We start from the raw sequence: 20,000 nt of genomic DNA, 5'->3' as shown, positions 1-20,000 counted from the left end.
TGATACTGACGGTAGGAATATAAATTTCAATAATATTATCTTTATTGTCAGTGATAATTTTGATAAATTCAAAAAAGTTGATAACTAAAATAATACTAATAATTATAATTATAATTGGTATAAAAACCCACACTGTAAAACTAGATTTAATTGAAAAAGAGAGACTACAGTTTCGGAATCCACCTGGATTCCATCTTCAGGTCTGAGGAGGCAAGGAAGAGGAGGGGGTTATAAGACAGAGAGAGGAAAGGCAACGCGGAGACACGGGGCAGGTGAGGACAGACGAACGGAAACGAAGGGAGGTCAGATCAGGTCGGGCAGGTCAGGTCGGGAGGGTCGGGCGGACTGTGTGAAGGGTGGCCAGCATACGGGAGAAGGCGAAGGATGTGGGAAGCGAGGAGACTGTCAGCAGGAGAAAAGCCGCTGTTCAGGTTGAAATTGGGAAGCATCTTAATTAGAGAAGATTCCACCAATCTGCGGGCGTGGACGTCAGCGGAAGGAAAGATAATTCGCGCCGCTGACCAGTCCATCAGATGGCCTGTATCCCACTGATGGCAGAAGAGAGCGTTGTTGTTGTGCCCCCTGGAAACAGCGTACTTATGTTGAGACAGGCGCTTAGTGAGACTGGCGCCCGTCTCGCCAAAGTACTGTTTGTCACAGGAGGTACAAGGAATAGCATAGGTGCCCACCTTCGAGGAAGAGGGTGGGCTGGTGTGGACCAGGTTACGGCGGAGAGTGTTCACCTGGCGAAAGATCAGCCTGCAGTTGAGAGTGTGAAGAGGGCGGCGGAGAGAGTAAATCTCCTCAGTGTAGGGCAGGCTGAGGACGGGCAGCCGAGGAGTCTCTGTAGATGGAATCCAGGTGGATTCCGAAACTGTAGTCTCTCTTTTTCAATTAAATCTAGTTTTACAGTGTGGGTTTTTATACCATAGTATCAACACGGTAGTGTGTTTTCTCCTTTTCATAATTATAATTAATAATTATAACAATATTCCTTTCAGCGATAATGATATGTAAATTGATAATAACGTAGATTATGAAGACATTAATAGAAGACATTTTTAAAAATCAATAATAATAATGATAAAAGTAACTAACATAACAATAATTTTGCCTACAACAAACATAATAACAATTCTCTTAGCGATACTTGGCAATATTGTTAATGATAATTATAATGATAACAACATATCATTTTCATGATAAGAATAACAATAACATCTAGAAGATCACTAAATACGATTACGATAACTATAGTAATAAATAAATATATTAGCGATGATGATACTCATATTGACAATAAGGATGATGACGAAAATAATGACAGAAATTATTTAATGATAATATTCACAATAACAAGAATGACAATAATTATGTTTATGATAACACTACTAATAATAATTTTCCTAGTGATAACGGTAATCATATTGAGAATTATTATGAGTAAAATGATAACAGAGACAGAAATGAATAATCATAATACTTATGAATAATAATAACGATAATAATAATATTAATAATAATGATAATTGTTATTATTATTATTATCATTATTATCATCATGCATACAACAATAACAATGATGATAATAATGATGGAAATAATAATAATTGCAATGATAATAATGATAATAATAACAATAATAATAATAATAATAATAATAATAATAATTATAACAATAATAAAACGCAACTTATATCAACAATAAAAAATACGAAATTATTAAATAATCCTAAAAAAATGATGATGATGATAAAAAAGTCCCAAGGCAACTTCACGAAGTAACAAACCCGAAAATGTTGAAATAATGGGTTAATGTAATGGATATGGAGGTTTTCGCTTTTATCTTATTTGTGCAATAATAAGGAAATTCGTAATGATCAAGTTTATAATGACATTGATAATGTCAGGTGAAATATTAACTTTAACAATAATCATATCGGTAATAATGACGATGATAATGATAATAATGACAAAAAATATATCAACAGAAACAGAATTGCTAGACTAACAATAATAACGCTTAAAATAACCATGATACTATTTTATTAACGAAAATTATAATTAAATTCACATTAATGATGATGATAATGATAATTACAACTTTCTATATTAATTATAATGATAATATCTGGAATGATAATAGAAGTACGATATAATGACCTAAATAATAATCGTATTAGCGATAATGATAATTGTGTAGGGAGCGGCTATCCCTGGAGCATGTGAGAGAGGGATCTCGTGCATCCTGTTTCGGCACAAAAGTATACATAAGGTTCGGTACTTAAGATCAGGTTAGTTATCATGTGGTAGCGGAATCTTACCTGACTGAAGGAAAAGTCTGAATATTACGTTGCGTCATCAATGTACTCTCGTTAAGCAAGAGTACGCAGGTTTACAAATAAAGAAAATAAGAAAATACGAAATAACTGAGAATTCACCAAACAAGCATGTTCCACAAGTTCAGTGGGACATTTAAAAAGCAGAAAATGAATTAGCCTTCTCATTTACTTAAAATCAAGAAAATAAAACGTAATGACATAAAAACAAACGCCAGTTCGTTAACTTATTATTATTAAGCCATAAAAGAAACAATACAAAAATAAAACCTCCTCGAGCAATCTTAATAAAAACAGAAAAACAATACCTTTTAAAAACCGCTGTAACTGCTCAGCTTCGTTAATCCTTCGTTAAAACCAGGGTAATCCAAAATGAATAAAAGTTCGTTAAAAACGCCGGCTTTCTGAAGGAAACACCGAGCGTAGTTCACTGAGCCAAGGTATCCGCAACTCTCTTACAAGGTCGTTGACCCGACCTTTTTTACGAACGAGGTCGTGTGCCAAGTTCGTTAATTACGGAGTCTGCGCAGCAAGACTCGTTATTCTTAAGAATGTCGTCTGCTCCTTGAGACGTTGCAGCTTATTTATTGTGAGATTGCTCATTTTCATTAGATATTTGCAGAGGAGGTCTTTAATAAAAACACATGACATTTTTTATATAAATAAAAGGAACATAAATTATATACATAATTTTGAAAATAAAAGGAAATAAAATTACGCTGGCTAGCCAACCAGGCACTGGCGCCAAACAACTGCACTCCGTTTTCTGTCGCCAGCTTTCAGAAAAACGTATTTTCCAGCGTTATTTCAAGTGTTTCAAGGCCAAAAGTCTGTCTCACAAATCATGTCATCCTCCTCCCCAGTAAGGACTGCAGCATCTCATCCAAGGTGTCCGTGTTAGCTCGTCAGCGTCTCCTGCAGGCAGGTCCTCTGCAGAATCGCCTTCTGCGCCATCTATATTCGTTTCCGTCACAGCCAGGCGCCAGGGATAGTCGGGGGGGGGGGGGGGGCATGTTACGAAATCTTATGTGACCTGACACAGGGGCGAGAGTGGCAAGTAAGCTGAGGCGTCAGCTCACTACAATTGATCCCCTTTTAAACAGTCGTAATAACCCATTAGCGTTCGTATTATTAGTAGTAGTATTAATATCATTATTATTACTATTCTTACAATTGTCATTATTATTGACAACATTTTCACTCATGTTGATAATAATTACAATAATTACGTCTATTCACAATAACGATGATATGATGATAGAATAACAATAAAAATACACTTATGATAACCACGATAATAATAATATAATCGATAATGATATCACGTTAACAAAAATGAGGATACTAAAGACAGAAACATTATTTCAATGAGGATAATTATAAATCTGACTAGAATAACAATAATTTACCTTAATATAACCATAATGATATATTAGTTATTACTAGTTATCCTTATTATACCTATTATTATCAGTTTTATCATTATTTCTTATCATTTCATCATTATCATCATTAATGTCATTCCTAGTCCAATTACCATCATTATTATTATTAATTGGCTTATCGTGTGTTCTTTGAAAAAAACTATATTCCGTTTAATTTTCCTGTTTTTCTTGGTTTTAGCCCTTTTTCATTTACAAATGAAACCTATAATTGTTATCCTGATCATTACCTTTATTATCTTATATTTGTCATTATCATCATTATCATCTTTTTTATTGTTGGTATTATCATTATTGCAGCTATGGCATTTATAATTAATTATTGTTATAATTTGCATAATTATCCTTTTTTTTATTTTCATAGCTGTGGTAATAATGTCATATATAGTTATGATAATGATAACATACTATTGATAATGATAATGAAATTAAGGATGTTAATAAGGATGATAATAGTGATAATAATAATAATAGTAATGGTAATAATAATAATAGCAATAATAATGATAATAATAATAATAATAACATTAACAGGAAAAGTTTATAATAATAATAACAATAACAATCAAAATGATAATTATTGTTATAATCATGAACCTCACTGTTATCAATATCATTATTATAATAATCTGTTCTTCGTGTTATACTTGCAGTGGTTTTCGTTATACCCTTTCCGTATAAATAGTCGTAATAACTCTACGGTAATCAAGAATCACTTTTCATTACCAGTTTCATTACAGTACACACCGTGACCTCATACGGAGAGGTCGTGTGGTGCCCGTGGTCCGGTGCCCTTGCCCCATATACACGATTATCTGGTATCATATATGAGAAAGTTGTACAAGGGGTTCATGAATTCTTGGTGCTCATATAACCCGCAAGTCAGTGACATGAGATCAGTGCTGTGATAATAGTTATGTTTGTACAGAAATTTGAAATAATTTCTCTACCGAGTGCCAAGGACTGCCGGGGTAACCGTTAGAGCTGAGTGCCCCGTTGTCCCGAGCGCTATATATCACCTGTCACGAGGCGGGCGAGCCGGGCGGGCCAGGCGCGGCGGTCACGCGGTCACCCCCACGATGGGGGACACCGCAATGTAAACACTGAGGGGGAGGACTCGGTGGATAACTGTCCCTCCCCTCCCGCGGCTAAAGTTTCAGTCTGTAATTCAGTGGATAGCCCCACTGAATCCATTGCTTTGCAACGGGCGGGTGCTGAAGGTGGTGATCCTGATGCCCAGGAAGGAAGTGACGGCTTCACTTTAGTGAAGTCGAAAACTAAGAAAAAAAAGCTCAACAATGCCGGTAAGAGACCACTGGCACCAAAAAGCGATTATGTTCGTCTCGCCTTCCCTGAAGGCACCACGAAAAACGATAAACTGAAATGGCTACAGAACCTCGGCAACGACTCTCGGGCCCAGGGGGGTACCCCCCTCGACCTTGTGCGAGGAGACACTCTCTCCTCGCCGTATGTGTACGTCGCTCGCTCTCAGCGAAAATTTGTTGACGACCTTATTAAAGGATCAATTGGAGGTATTATCTTCAAACTTTGTGATGAGCCCAAGAAGCAAGAGAAATATGACGAATACCTTGTGACCCACTACAACAAGGATTTTGATCTTAAACATGCGTATGCACTCGAAGGAGTTCATAAGGCCATACGAGTGCACAAAGACAAGAAACCACTCAACCGTATTCGAATCATATGGAAAGGAGAACAACCCCCTCCCAGTACATACCACTTCCTTGGGAAGTACATACCCGCCAGCCACGTGAGACCGTGGAGGGCATCCTCCGTCATCTGTTATAACTGCATGGAAAGTGGCCATGTAGCTAAATACTGCAAGGGCAAGGCGCGCTGTGCAGAATGTGGAGAACAACATACTGTCAGGGAGTGTCCTCGCAGTGCAGCAGAAGAGAGTAATGCAGAAGCACCAACTTTTGTCCCATCCTGCTTCAGGTGTGGGATGACAGGTGTAAATGCCTGGCACTGGGGGTGCAAGGGCCTCCCTGCCCTGGCCCCTCCCCCCCCCACCCCCTGTGGTCCCAGCACCGACCGTGAGTGACCAGCGCGACCCTCCCAACCCAACCAGCGGACAGGGTGCCGGGGAAGCGCCTGCCCGTGCCCTGTGTGACGTCACCAACCGCAGAGATTTCCCGCGGCTGCCGGCGAGTGGGGGTGCAGAGGTCGCCGAACTACGCGAAATGTTTGCGCAACTGGAGAAGGTGAACAAGATGATGTTGATCCTCACAGAGGGTGACTCGGGCGTCAAAGCTGCCACACTCTCTGAATTAAAGACCACGCCCCCCCTCCCTCCCCGGGAGCCAGCCGAGGCAGCCGTCCCTCACCCTCAGGCAGGGACGACCGCAGGCCAGGCGGGGGAATCCCCCGCACAACCATGTGACAGAAGTGACGTCACGCCAGCTGACCAAGGCGACATAAAAGTGCTTAAACTTTTAAAGGAAATAAAAGTTCTGAAAGAACAAAACACTAACTTAATTAATGAAATGGAAAAAAATAACAGTGATTGTCAGTGCCGTGATACTCGTGTTACCATTAGTGCTAAAAAAACGAACGAGGAGAACCGATGTCAGACCGCCATTGCTGATAACCAGAGTGGGCGTGTCAGCGCTGACAGCCGCCACGAACAATATCAGGATCCCTGTGACATTGGGTCCAGTGACGCAACCAGCCCCCCAGGTGCACTTAGCACAGCAACCGGAGGGACTGTGCTGAGAAGTGGAACAAAGCTAAGATCAAATGTTTGAAATGGTTAAAAGTACTTTTATGTTTAAGACTACCATCTGTAATGAAATCCACAATCATAAAGCTATATGTTTATGTGAATCTATAATTTGTAATATTAGAGGATATAACAGCATGAGGTACAGATTGCCTAATAGAACACTACTCACTTATGGATAAACAGACAATCAAATTTATATCATGGAATATGCGTAGTATAAAGCCTAGGCTGAATGACCTAGAGTTTTATATCCGTAAATATAATACTGATGTTATTTGCGTGCAAGAACCTTTTGCTGCTGCTGCTAAGATGAAAATAGCACCTGCAATTCAGGGATACTATTCATATGTGAATACAGCCATGACTGGATTATTGACATATGTGAAGGTAACACTGCCACATAAATTAGTTAAAAAATCCGAGAACACTGATGTTCAATTTCATCATTTAAAAATTCAGACTGCCACTGGCTATTTTTCACTGTATAATGTATATGCCAGATACTCCAAATTTCTGGCTAGTTCTTTCCCCAATTTTCACAACCAAAGCACGTTATGTATGGGCGACTTCAATGCAAGGCATCCACACTTTGGAGACAACCAACGTAATAGTAATGGGGAAGAATTCAAACATTTTATCAATAGTAGATCACTGACAGTATATGACACAGAAGCAGAGACTCATTTGGGAGGTGGCATATTAGACTATGTATTTGGCAAAAATTTAGTTCATGGTAATGTCTGTACTTCACTGGTGCGAGAGTTAGTTAGTGACCACTTTGCAATACGAACAGATTATACTGTAGACACCAATTCAGCCACTAGATCACCTAGGCTCCGAATAATTATCCCACCGGGCCTGGAGCATCTCTTCAAGGCACGGGTCTATGACTGGTATAACACCTATGAAGTAACATCTGTTGAGAAATTTTCTCAGGATCTAATCAAAGTTGTCACTGACTACTATGACACTTGGGTCTGTTCAAGAAAACTCTCAAAGAAAAAGAGGCCCCAGACCTCCCATGCACCGAGGTGGATCAATGACCCAATTCTGGCAAAGGAATATATACGGGTTCAGGAGCTTGCTAATTGCTATAAAGATAATAAGACGACAGATAATCTTCTGCAGTTTATGAAAGCCACCAAGGAATTCAGAGATTTAAAAACTCAGATTCGTAGTAAATACTGGGAACAATTTCTGCAAAGTATCAATAGTCAAACTTCTATAGCTGACGTATGGAGAAAAATTAATAGACTGACAGGTAAAGCCCTCACAACACCGCAGTTCCACAGTCCACAGGAACAGGCTAATATGCTGCTAGAGCAGTGGGCAGGAAATTCTCAAGTACACTCACTTCCACAAGGGATAAAAAATCAGCTCAATAAGTCGAAAATAGATAGACATTTCAATATAGCAATAGCATGTGCTGCTATTGACCCCTCCGACTTTGTCGAAATAACCGAGTGGGAACTGAGCAATGCCCTTCTGAAAGGTAAGGCAACCGCCCCTGGCGAGGACGGCATTACCTACAGCGTCCTTCGTCACATTGCTCAGGTACCAGGCAACCCACTTTTACATCTGTATAGACTCAGACTATCACAAGGAATCCTCCCAAGCTCCTGGACTAAAAGCTTAATCATTCCTATACCCAAACCCAATACTGATAAATACAGACCCATTTCCTTGACCTCCTGTCTGTGCAAAGTACTTGAGAGAATAATTCTGAACAGGCTCATGTATCGCATAAATGCTAAGTTATCCTCCAGACTGTATGGATTTCTCCCAGGGCGTAGCAGTCAGCACTGTTTTGCAGAGTACTTAACAAACTCAAACCCAGGCATGCAAACCGTATTTCTTGATCTTAAATCTGCTTTTGATATTGCAAACAGGGAAATTATCCTTGAGCAACTAGCTAGCTTTGGTATTCAGGGAAAACTGTTAACATGGATTCAAATGTATCTGTCGAATCGATCGGCTCAGGTTCTCTTCAGGGGCATTAAAAGTACTCTTACAAAAGTATTTGAACTCGGCACACCTCAGGGAGGCGTACTTAGTCCCATGCTATTTAATATCCTAATGCATAGATTACTGGGCGATATACCACTTGCAGGCAATGACTCCATTATTTGCTATGCCGATGACATTTGTATTAAATCCTCATCCGAGGAGAGAATGCAAGATATTCTAGATATACTTTCTGCAAGGGCTACTGAGTGTGGCTTGATAATTTCATCTGAAAAAACAAAGGCACTTAACCCACAGACAATCCCTCTGCCAAGGTTTCATATAGATGACGTTGAGCTAGATCTCTGCCATCAATACAAATACCTTGGGGTGATTGTTAATGATTCAGAGTTCATTAGAAACCTGAAGAAAAGGCTGTGGGAGCGGCTGAAGCCACTTAAGACACTTGTCGGCAAAGACCATGGTATTAATGTCAATATTGCGAGAATCTTTTACTTGTCATACATAAGGTCGGTCATAGATTACCATGCGTTGCACCTAGTATTATTCAAGGAATCAGAGTTGACTAGTCTAGAAAGTGTCCAAAATGAAGCCATGAGGATCATTCTTGGTGCCCCTAGAACAACAAGGATTGTGAATATGAGAACATAACTTAATTTGCCTTCTGTTTATGAAAGAATATTATACATAAATACCACATTTAGTGTCAAATCAATTAGAGAACCCCTCCATTGTACAGAGTTCCAAAGACAACTAAAACACAGAATAGAAGAGCTAACTTTGAATAACAACACCGATTCATACTCAAATCCATGGTTACAAGTGACGTGTAAACACTTCGCTCAGCTGAACATTCCCATAACTAAGACCCTACATGGACGTTCTGTACCACCGTGGAAAATGTCGGACCTAAGTGTATATTATACGACTGCCCCCAAAAATGACAGTGCCCCCCCTGCTATACTTAAACAGTATGCACTTGCAATTATAAATGAGCATCTAGACACTCTTTCCAATGTATATGAATGCTACACTGACGGATCCTTGCAGTCTGGGTGCAGAGCAGGATGCGCTTTTGTTGTATATAAAAAAAAAAATATATTTTGCAGCACCAGGATTGTAGGAGGGTTCATGACTGGGCTAGCACTATGCAAACCGAGTTGGCAGGAATACTCATGGCCACCGAATTTCTATTGAATCAAGGCTCAGGGGTCATTTTCTGCGATTCACAGAGTGCTCTCCAGGCTCTGAAAACTCTAGACAAAGGTGCGGGAAATATTGCAAATGACATCAGGATAAACGTGTATCGTGCAAAAGAACGAGGCCATAATATACGTTTTGTGTGGATTCCATCGCATGTTGGAATCCCTAGGCATGATCATGCTGATCGCCTAGCAAAGTCAGCATGTGACAAACAAAGTGTGGACATAGATCTTGGGATACCTCTTTCTAGGATTTTCTACATCATTAAAGCCTCCTTCAGAGAGGACTTGACTGAGTTGATTAATTCTCAGCGCCCTGAAAGCTGTAGCATAAAGCACTATGACCGGTTTAGGCAAGATTCCTTCATCTATGGTTTATATAAAACAATAACAAGACAGTGTGATATTGTGACTGCAAGAATCAGGCTTGGATATAGATTGTATTGGCAGGTCAGTACAGTTTGTAATGTCGAAGAAACTAAGTGTAAACTGTATAATAAAGAATATAAGCGAACACTTGTACATTATATCTCAGAGTGCCATGTGATACAGCCTTTCAGGCCACCTAGCATGAGGTACGGAGAACTATGTAACTACTTCATATCATCTGATGCCCTAGAAGATATACTTATGTTGTATCCTAAATTTGGAATGTAGTATCACATAACCGAATATAAAATGTATTAATGCTTTCCCACGCCCAAGCTATATGCCGGCGTGGCAGATGAGTGGATAAAGGACTGTGCAATTGTTCCTTTCCTTAAACTGATAAAAGTACTCATAGCAATGTTATAGGCTGAAATTCAAATGTAACACTATGTAATGTTATGACCATGCATTAAATGTACCACAGCTTGCCCACGCCTGTGCAGTTAGCCAGGGTGGTAAATAAAGGACTAAACTAAACTAAAGTTTCATTACAGACAATCCCTCTGCCAAGGTTTCATATAGATGACGTTGAGCTAGATCTCTGCCATCAATACAAATACCTTGGGTGATTGTTAATGATTCAGAGTTCATTAGAAACCTGAAGAAAAGGCTGTGGGAGCGGCTGAAGCCACTTAAGACACTTGTCGGCAAAGACCATGGTATTAATGTCAATATTGCGAGAATCTTTTACTTGTCATACATAAGGTCGGTCATAGATTACCATGCGTTGCACCTAGTATTGTTCAAGGAATCAGAGTTGACTAGTCTAGAAAGTGTCCAAAATGAAGCCATGAGGATCATTCTTGGTGCCCCTAGAACAACAAGGATTGTGAATATGAGAACATAACTTAATTTGCCTTCTGTTTATGAAAGAATATTATACATAAATACCACATTTAGTGTCAAATCAATTAGAGAACCCCTCCATTGTACAGAGTTCCAAAGACAACTAAAACACAGAATAGAAGAGCTAACTTTGAATAACAACACCGATTCATACTCAAATCCATGGTTACAAGTGACGTGTAAACACTTAGCTCAGCTGAACATACCCATAACTAAGACCCTACATGGACCACCGTGGAAAATGTCGGACCTAAGTGTATAATATACGACTGCCCTCAAAAGAGACAGTGTCCCCCCTGCTATACTTAAGCAGTATGCACTTGCAATTATAAATGAGCATCTATAAACTCTTTCCAATGCATATGAATGCTACACTGACGGATCCTTGCAGTCTGGGAGCAGAGCAGGATGCGCTTTTGTTGTATATAAAAACAATATTTTGCAGCATCAGGATTGTAGGAGGGTTCATGACTGGGCTAGCATTATGCAAACTGAGTTTTCTGGAATACTCATGGCCACCGAATTTCTATTGAATCAAGGCTCAGGGGTCATTTTCTGCGATTCACAGAGTGCTCTCCAGGCTCTGAACACTCTTGACCAAGGTGCGGGAAATATTGCAAATGACATCAGGATAAACGTGTATCGTGCAAAAGAACGAGGCCATAATATACGTTTTGTGTGGATTCCATCGCATGTTGGAATCCCTAGGCATGATCATGCTGATCGCCTAGCAAAGTCAACATGTGGCAAACAAAGTGTGGATATAGATCTTGGGATACCTCTTTCTAGGATTTTATACATCAGTAAAGCTTCCTTCAGATAGGACTTGACTGAGTTGATTAATTCTCAACGCCCTGAAAGCTGTAGTATAAAGCACTATGGCCGGTTTAGGCAAGATCCATTCATCTATGGTTTATATAAAACAAGAACAAGACAGTGTGATATTGTGACTGCAAGAATCAGGCTTGGATATAGATTGTATTGGCAGGTCAGTACAGTTTGTAATGTCGAAGAAACTAAGTGTAAACTGTATAATAAAGAATATAAGCGAACACTTGTACATTATATTTCAGAGTGCCCTGTGTTACAGCCTTTCAGACCACCTAGCATGAGGTACCGAGAACTATGTAACTACTTCATATCATCTGATGTCTTAGAAGATATACTTATGTTGTATCCTAAATTTGGAATGTAGTATCACATAACCGCATATCAAATGTATTAATGCTTTTCCACGCCCAAACTATATGCCGGCGTGGCAGATGAGTGGATAAAGGACTGTGCAATTTTTCCTTTCCTTAAACTGATAAAGTACTCATAGCAATGTTATAGGCTAAAATTCAAATGTAACTATGTAATGTTATGACCATGCATTAAATGTACCACAGCTTGCCCACACCTGTGTAGTTAGCCAGGGTGGTAAATAAAAGACAACTAAACTAATCACATTAATTATTATTATTATTATCATTATTATTATTATTATTATTATTATTGTTATTATTATTTTTATTATTGTTATTCTTACTATATTATCTATTGTTATTCTTACTATATTATTTATTGTTATTCTTACTATATTATCTATTGTTATTCCTACTATATTATCTATTTTTATTCTTACTATATTAGCAACTATATTATCTATTGTTGATATTATTATTATTACTATTCTCATTTTCTATTACCATTATTATCATTATCATTATTATTATCATTATCATTATTATCACAATAATAATTATTATTACAAATATCATTATTATTATTATTACTATCATTACTATAATTATCATTACAATCATTATTATTATCATTAATGATAATAAGGAAAACAATAAGTAGAATAAGAATAATTACGCCTATAATAACCATTATAATAGCTCTATTAGCGATAATAATCAAATGGTAATAATAGTAGATAGAATAACAAAAAACTATGTGTATAATCATCATAATGATAATTATGGTTATGATAATGAATATCATATTTTAAAAATCATGATAAGGATAATAAAAAAATTATTTAAAGATGATAATCATGATAATGACTACATTAACAATAATTATGCTGAAGATATCCATAATGATATCTTGTTGGCGATCATAATAATTATACTAACAATAGTGAAATTATTAGAATACTTGTTACTAGTGTTCATATAATGATTTTATAATTACTTTACCATCACTAGTTTTTGCCGTTCTTCGACTTTTCTGGGTGTCTTTTTTTGTCATTATTATAACTATTATGGTGGAGATTATTACTATTATCACTATAGTTAGAATAACAATTCATATTATTATAATTATTTTTTTTATCATCATTAATATTTTTATAATGAAGATGATTATAATGATAATTTTACTCATGCTAATATACATAATGATAGTAACAATAAGTATGATAATGATAACAACAATGGATAAAGGCGATAATAATGATAATGATAAAATTAAAGATAATAATGTTACTCTTGCTGTTATCATTACCATTACTATTATCATTATTATTAGTAGTAGCAGTAGCAGTAATAGCAGTGCTGTAGTATCACCGCTGTTGTCTTATCGTTGTTGCTGTGAAAATGATTCGAATTCTGGCATTTATAGCTATTATTCCCTTTTTTTTATCAAAAATATCATCATCATAATTATTCTTTCATATTCTAATATTGTCATTATCCATTATTATTTTCAGTTTAATCCATGTATAATCTTTACTATCTTCCTTAATAAAGATGACTTACATAATTTTATATTATTATCAAAATCACTTATTATTTCTAGTTATCCCTTTCTTATCAATATTATTTTTTCATCATTATCTTAATATCATTATAGTCATTATCTTCAATTATCATCATTATTGTCATTCATAGTTCAGTTATCACCATTATCATATATCGTTTTAGCGAAAATCATCATTATCGTTACTTTTAATAGGAAAATGGGCTTTTCTGGTGTTTTCTGAAAAGCCTATTTTCCGCTTGATTACCATCGCCATCATCAACATCATTATTATGATTTCCATTTTTGTCATTAAACTCATTATCATTATTTTTATTATCATTATTGCAGCAATGGCAATTATTGTTGAAATTATTGTTATGATTAACATCATTATCAGTATTTTCATATTTATAATATCAATTGTAAGAATGGTGAATAAAGTAATGATCATAATGATAACATACTGATCATAATGATAACATACTGATCATAATGATAACATACTGATCATAATGATAACATACTGATCATAATGATAACATACTGATCATAATGATAAAGAAAATAAGGATATTAATAGTGATGATAAGAATTATAATAATAATAATAATAGTAATGATAATAATAATTTTGATAACAATCATCATTATCTAGATGATTATGATGATAATGATAACTATTATCATCCTTATCATTATCAATAGCCTATTACCACTATGATTGTTATCAATATTATTGTTATGATAATCTCTGTTCTTCGGGTTATAGCTGTAGTAGTACAATTATCATTATTTTTATTATCATCATTTTATTATTATCATTATTATTATTATTGTTATTATTACTATTATTATTATTATTGTTTTATTATCATTATTATTATTATCATTATCATCATCATTATCATTATTATCATTGTTATTATTATTTTATTTGCATTATTATCATCATCATCATCATTATGGAGCTAACGCCGGCAGGGGCGCATAGCCGCATCCACCCTCCGCTTCTACCTACGAGGATCCCTCATGGCGAGCCGCCAGGCAGGGGCCCGGCCCATCTCTAGTTCCTCACGACAGGTTTGATCGATTTGCCCAAGCCACGACCTTCTCGGTCGTCCCACAGGCCTCCTCCACCCAGGGTTGTCTCGGACAGAGACAACCTGATGGGCAGGATCATCCTGTGGGAGTCGAGCCAAGTGGCCATATAACCTGAGTTGGCGATCACGGATTGTGCAAGTAACAGGTCCTGTACCGGTCTCACGGTGCAGCCGTTGGTTGGACACATGGTCCCGCCAACTGTACCCCATGATCCGGCGCAAGGATCTGTTACAAAAGGCATCAAGACGAGATTCCAGAGCACAAGATAGTGTCCAAGTTTCACTACCATAGAGTAAAACTGGCAGTATCAGGGCCTTGAAAACACATAACTTGGTCCTTCTGCACAGGTACCGACATCTCCAAATACTCTTGTCGAGAGATTTCATGACCCCTGCTGCCAGGCCAATCCGTCTACTGACTTCTTCTGACAGCCCAGAGTCGTGAAATGCACTACCGAGGTATATAAAGCTCTTTGTGACTTCGATGTTTTCACCGAAAGCACGTATCGACTGTACAGGGTCTCCTAGCAGGCCCCCAAAATCCTGGATCTTGGTCTTGGTCCAGGAGACCTCTAGCCCCAGGGGCTTCGCTTCATTGCTAAATGCATCAAGAGCCGCCACAAGGGTTTCCAGAGATTCAGAGAGTACGGCAACATCATCGACAAAGTCAAGGTCTGTAACCTTGATATTGCCCAGAGTTGCTCCACAGTGACTTTGGACAGTAGCTCTACCCAGTATCCAATCCATGTAAGTGTTGAAAAGTGTTGGTGCAAGAACACAGCCTTGCCTCACCCCTGAACTAACAGGGAAGAAGCTCGACAGGCCCCCACCACACTTTACAGCACTTTCAGTGCCTGTATACAGGTTTGCTATTAGTCCAATAATCCTTATTGGAATTCCTCTTAGTCTCAGGATCTCCCAGAGAGATTCGCGATGCACCGTGTCAAACGCCTTCTTGAGATCGATGTAGGCTGCGAGCAGCCCACGTCCGAACTCACGACGGCGCGCTATAATGATTCGAAGCGCCAGGATGCGGTCTATTGTGGACTTACCAGGAGTGAAACCAGATTGCTCCGGTCTTTGGTGCCTCAACAGGTGGTCCCTGATACGTCTCAGTAAGATGTGTGCGAGTACCTTGCCTGGTACACTGAGTAGTGTAATGCCTCGGTGATTGCTGCAGTCCCACCGATCCCCTTTCCCCTTCCAGAGAGGGATGACCACACCCCTCAGCAGGTCAGGGGGAAAGGTACCAGTCTGCCAGATGGCAGACAGGACTGCATGCAAGCCCCTTGCCATAGGTTCTCCACCAGCCTTTAACAATTCGGCTGGGTTGCCACAGACACCTGCTGCTTTACCACTCTTCAGCTTGGAGATCGCCCCCCTGATTTCGGTCAGGGAGGGTGGATCCTCGCTGATGGGTGGATCTGGCAGAGGAGTCTCAACATTACCCGCATCCATGTTAACTGTTGGTGGATCAACCTTATACAACTGCTCAAAATACTCAGCCCAACGCACACGCACCCCATCAGGATCTGAGATTATCTGGCCACTTGCTGAGCGGACTGCAGCCGTCTGTGAGGGGGACTTGGAGTTCAGCTTTCTCAGAGCTTGGTAGGCAGGACGAAGGTCATTTACAAGGAAATGGCTTTCGACCTCCTCTGCAAGACTACTGATAAACTGTTCCTTATCCCTTCTCAACAGTGACCTAGTCCTGCGCACCAGAGAGCGGTGCAAAGTGCGATCCCCTGACAGTCGAGCCGCACGACAAGCATCTGTGGCTTCCAGCGTCTCCTGTAAGATGGAATTCTGTCTTGTTCTTGGGCGTTCACCAATGGATTCCTGAGCTGCATCAAGCGTTTCACACTTGAAGGTATCCCACATAAGAACAGGGTCTGTCTGGCCCTCGAGTGCTGTGAGACGACCAGAGATAGCCTCGGCAAACCCCCGGGTACACTCGTCCTCCCTCAATCTGTCCAAATTAAACACCCTAGGGTGTTCATTTGGGCGACGGGGGGTTCTAAAGTGGACCTGGAGAGTAGCCACTACTATTCTATGGTCAGTTCCACAGAACTGAGCGCTTCGATATACCCTGCAGTTCTGGAGGATCCTCCATCGAGTGCTAACGAGGATGTGGTCGATCTCCTTGGCCACTCTTCCTGTATCGCTGTACCAAGTCCAGCGATGCGGGTCAGAACGCTGATACCAGGAGCCAGAAATCCTCAATTTCTGGGACCTTATTATTATCAATATTATTAATATTATTATTATAATTATTAGTATTATTATTATTATTATTATTATTATTTTTATTATTATTATCATTATCATTATCATTATCATTATCATTATCATTATCATTATCATTATCATTATCATTATCATTATCATTATCATTATCATTATCATATCATTATCATTATCATTATCATTATCATTATTATTATTATTATCATTGTTATTATCATTATTATTACTATTATAAATTATAATAAAAAATAATAACTTCAATAAGAATGATTATGCCTATCATAACCATGATAACAACTTTATTAGCGATAATGATGATTATCACAGAAAAATAACTAAAATTAGAATAAAGTTACACTTATAATGACCATGACGATTATTATATTCGTGATAATGTCCATCATACTTTAGGAAATCCTGATGATAATCGTTATGATAACAATAATTATACTGAAGATAATCATAATACTAATTATATGGACAATATGAAAATTCTTTGCATACTAGTTATTATTGCTATTATTTCTATTATTATCAAAATTATAATTATTTTTTTATCATTTTATAGCTATCAATATTATTATCAGAGAAATATATTTCCCATTGTTATCGGGTCTTTTGCACTATCTCTACAAGATTTAATTCATGGCTTACACAAATCAGCCAAGATCTGCACTTTGACCTCTTACAAAAAGCTTGCCCATGAGGAACTGCAAGAATTCTGCGCCACGCTCTTAACATCTAAGGAAACGGGTCGTTGCTTGATGTTAAAGAAAAAACAACAGACCATACAGCTCATTAAAGGCTATGATTAAAACTGATAATAACAATAATAATAATAATAATAATAACAGCAATAATAGCAGTGATAATGATAATGATGATAATAAAAATAATGATGATGCCCATGAAAATGATGATAACAATGGTGATAATGAAAATTATTACAATGACAACTAGAATAACTGTAATTACGCTTAATAGTAATTATATTGATGACAAAGAATGAAATAAAGCTAATAATGCTAAAAAAATTCATTATTAATAACAACCACAATGATGATAGGTACAGCAAATAATGATAATACTGATAATAATAATAATAATAATAATAATTATTATGATAATAATAATAATAACAATAAAAATATTAGTAATAATAATAATAACAATAACAATAAACAAATATGATATTGATAATAATAACAATATTGATAGTAATAATTATAACAATATTGATAATAATAATGATAATAATTATATTGATAATAATGATGATAATAATGATAATAATAATATTGATAATACTAATAATAATAACAATTAGAATGACAATAATGATAATAATAATAACAATAGTCATAATAATGATAGTAATAATATTGATAATAATAATAATAATAATAATTAGAATGACAATAATGATAATAATAATAATATTAATAGTCATAATAATATGATAATGATGATGGTAATGATTAAAATTATGAAAAACGATGATACTTATAATGGTGATAGTGACAATAATTCAAAAGAAAGTAAAGTGCTAAAATAAAATTTAAAAAAAAAAAACAGAAAAGCCGAAACCGGTCAAATCTAGCGAAATATAGACTTTTGAGAGAACATGATGTCAATGATTTTACTAATGACAATAATCAATATAATAGTGATAGAATTATAACGATAACAATCATTTTGATAATAAAGCTAATGTTAGCAATAGTAAACTATATTCTAATGATAATGATAATAATAATAGTAATGATAGTAATGATAATAATAATATTAAAATCATTATTATTGTTGTCTTTAGCATTATTATCATTATTATTATTTCTAATTACTATCAATTTAAGTATCATTATTATTATTATTATTATCATCATTATTACTTTTATATTACTGTTATTATTATCATTATTAATACAATTACTAATCATAATATTAATATCATTGTTATTGCTGTCTTTATCATTATTATCATTACTATTTTTGTAATTACTATCAATATAAGTATTATTATTATTATTATTATTATTATTATCATTATTACTTTTGTATTACCGTTATCATTATCATTATTAATACTATTACTATTACATTATTAGTATTTTTTATCATTTTTATTATTATTATTATTATCATTATTATCATTATTATTATTAACATTATTATTATCATTATCATTATTATTATCATTATCATTATCATTATCTTTATCGTTATCATTATCATCATCATTATTATTGTTGCTGATATTCTATTATTATTATTATGATAATGATTATCATTCTTATTATTGTTATTTTTATTGTTATTATTATCATTATCATTATCATTATCATTATCATTATCATCAATATTGTACTATTAACTGCAACAATGATATGAATTATAGTAATAATAAGGATATTGATGATAAGGATGATAATTATGCCAATAATAATGAGAATGATAACAATAATGGTAATAATAACAATAATAGTATCTATTTATTATGAAGAAAAGGTAAAAGTAAGAAATCCCGAAGACTTTCGAAAAAAAACGAAAATGCCCATTTTTCGATCAAAAATTAATTTATTTACTTTTCAAAATTATTAAGTAACAAAGATAATAATGAGGATAATTTAATTAATAATGGCAAAATATATGATAGTAATTATTAAATTATAGAAATAACGATAATTTTGATAACAATGAGAATGACAGTAAACATAACATCTGTATTTTAATAATAACAGTGATAATGATATTGCTGATAATAATGAGGATATTTGAATTAATAATTACAATAATTAATATCATAATGACAATAATAATGATAATGATGATAATAATAATGAGAAAATAATTATGATAATATTGATAATGATGATAATAATAATGATAGCAAATATAGTCATGTTAATAATTCTAATATAGAAAAAATAATTATAATAATAATAATAATAATAA

This window comes from Penaeus chinensis, chromosome 27, assembly GCF_019202785.1.
Source record: "Penaeus chinensis breed Huanghai No. 1 chromosome 27, ASM1920278v2, whole genome shotgun sequence".
NCBI classification, from domain to species: Eukaryota; Metazoa; Arthropoda; class Malacostraca; order Decapoda; family Penaeidae; genus Penaeus; species Penaeus chinensis.
This window is presented reverse-complemented; position numbering follows the sequence as displayed.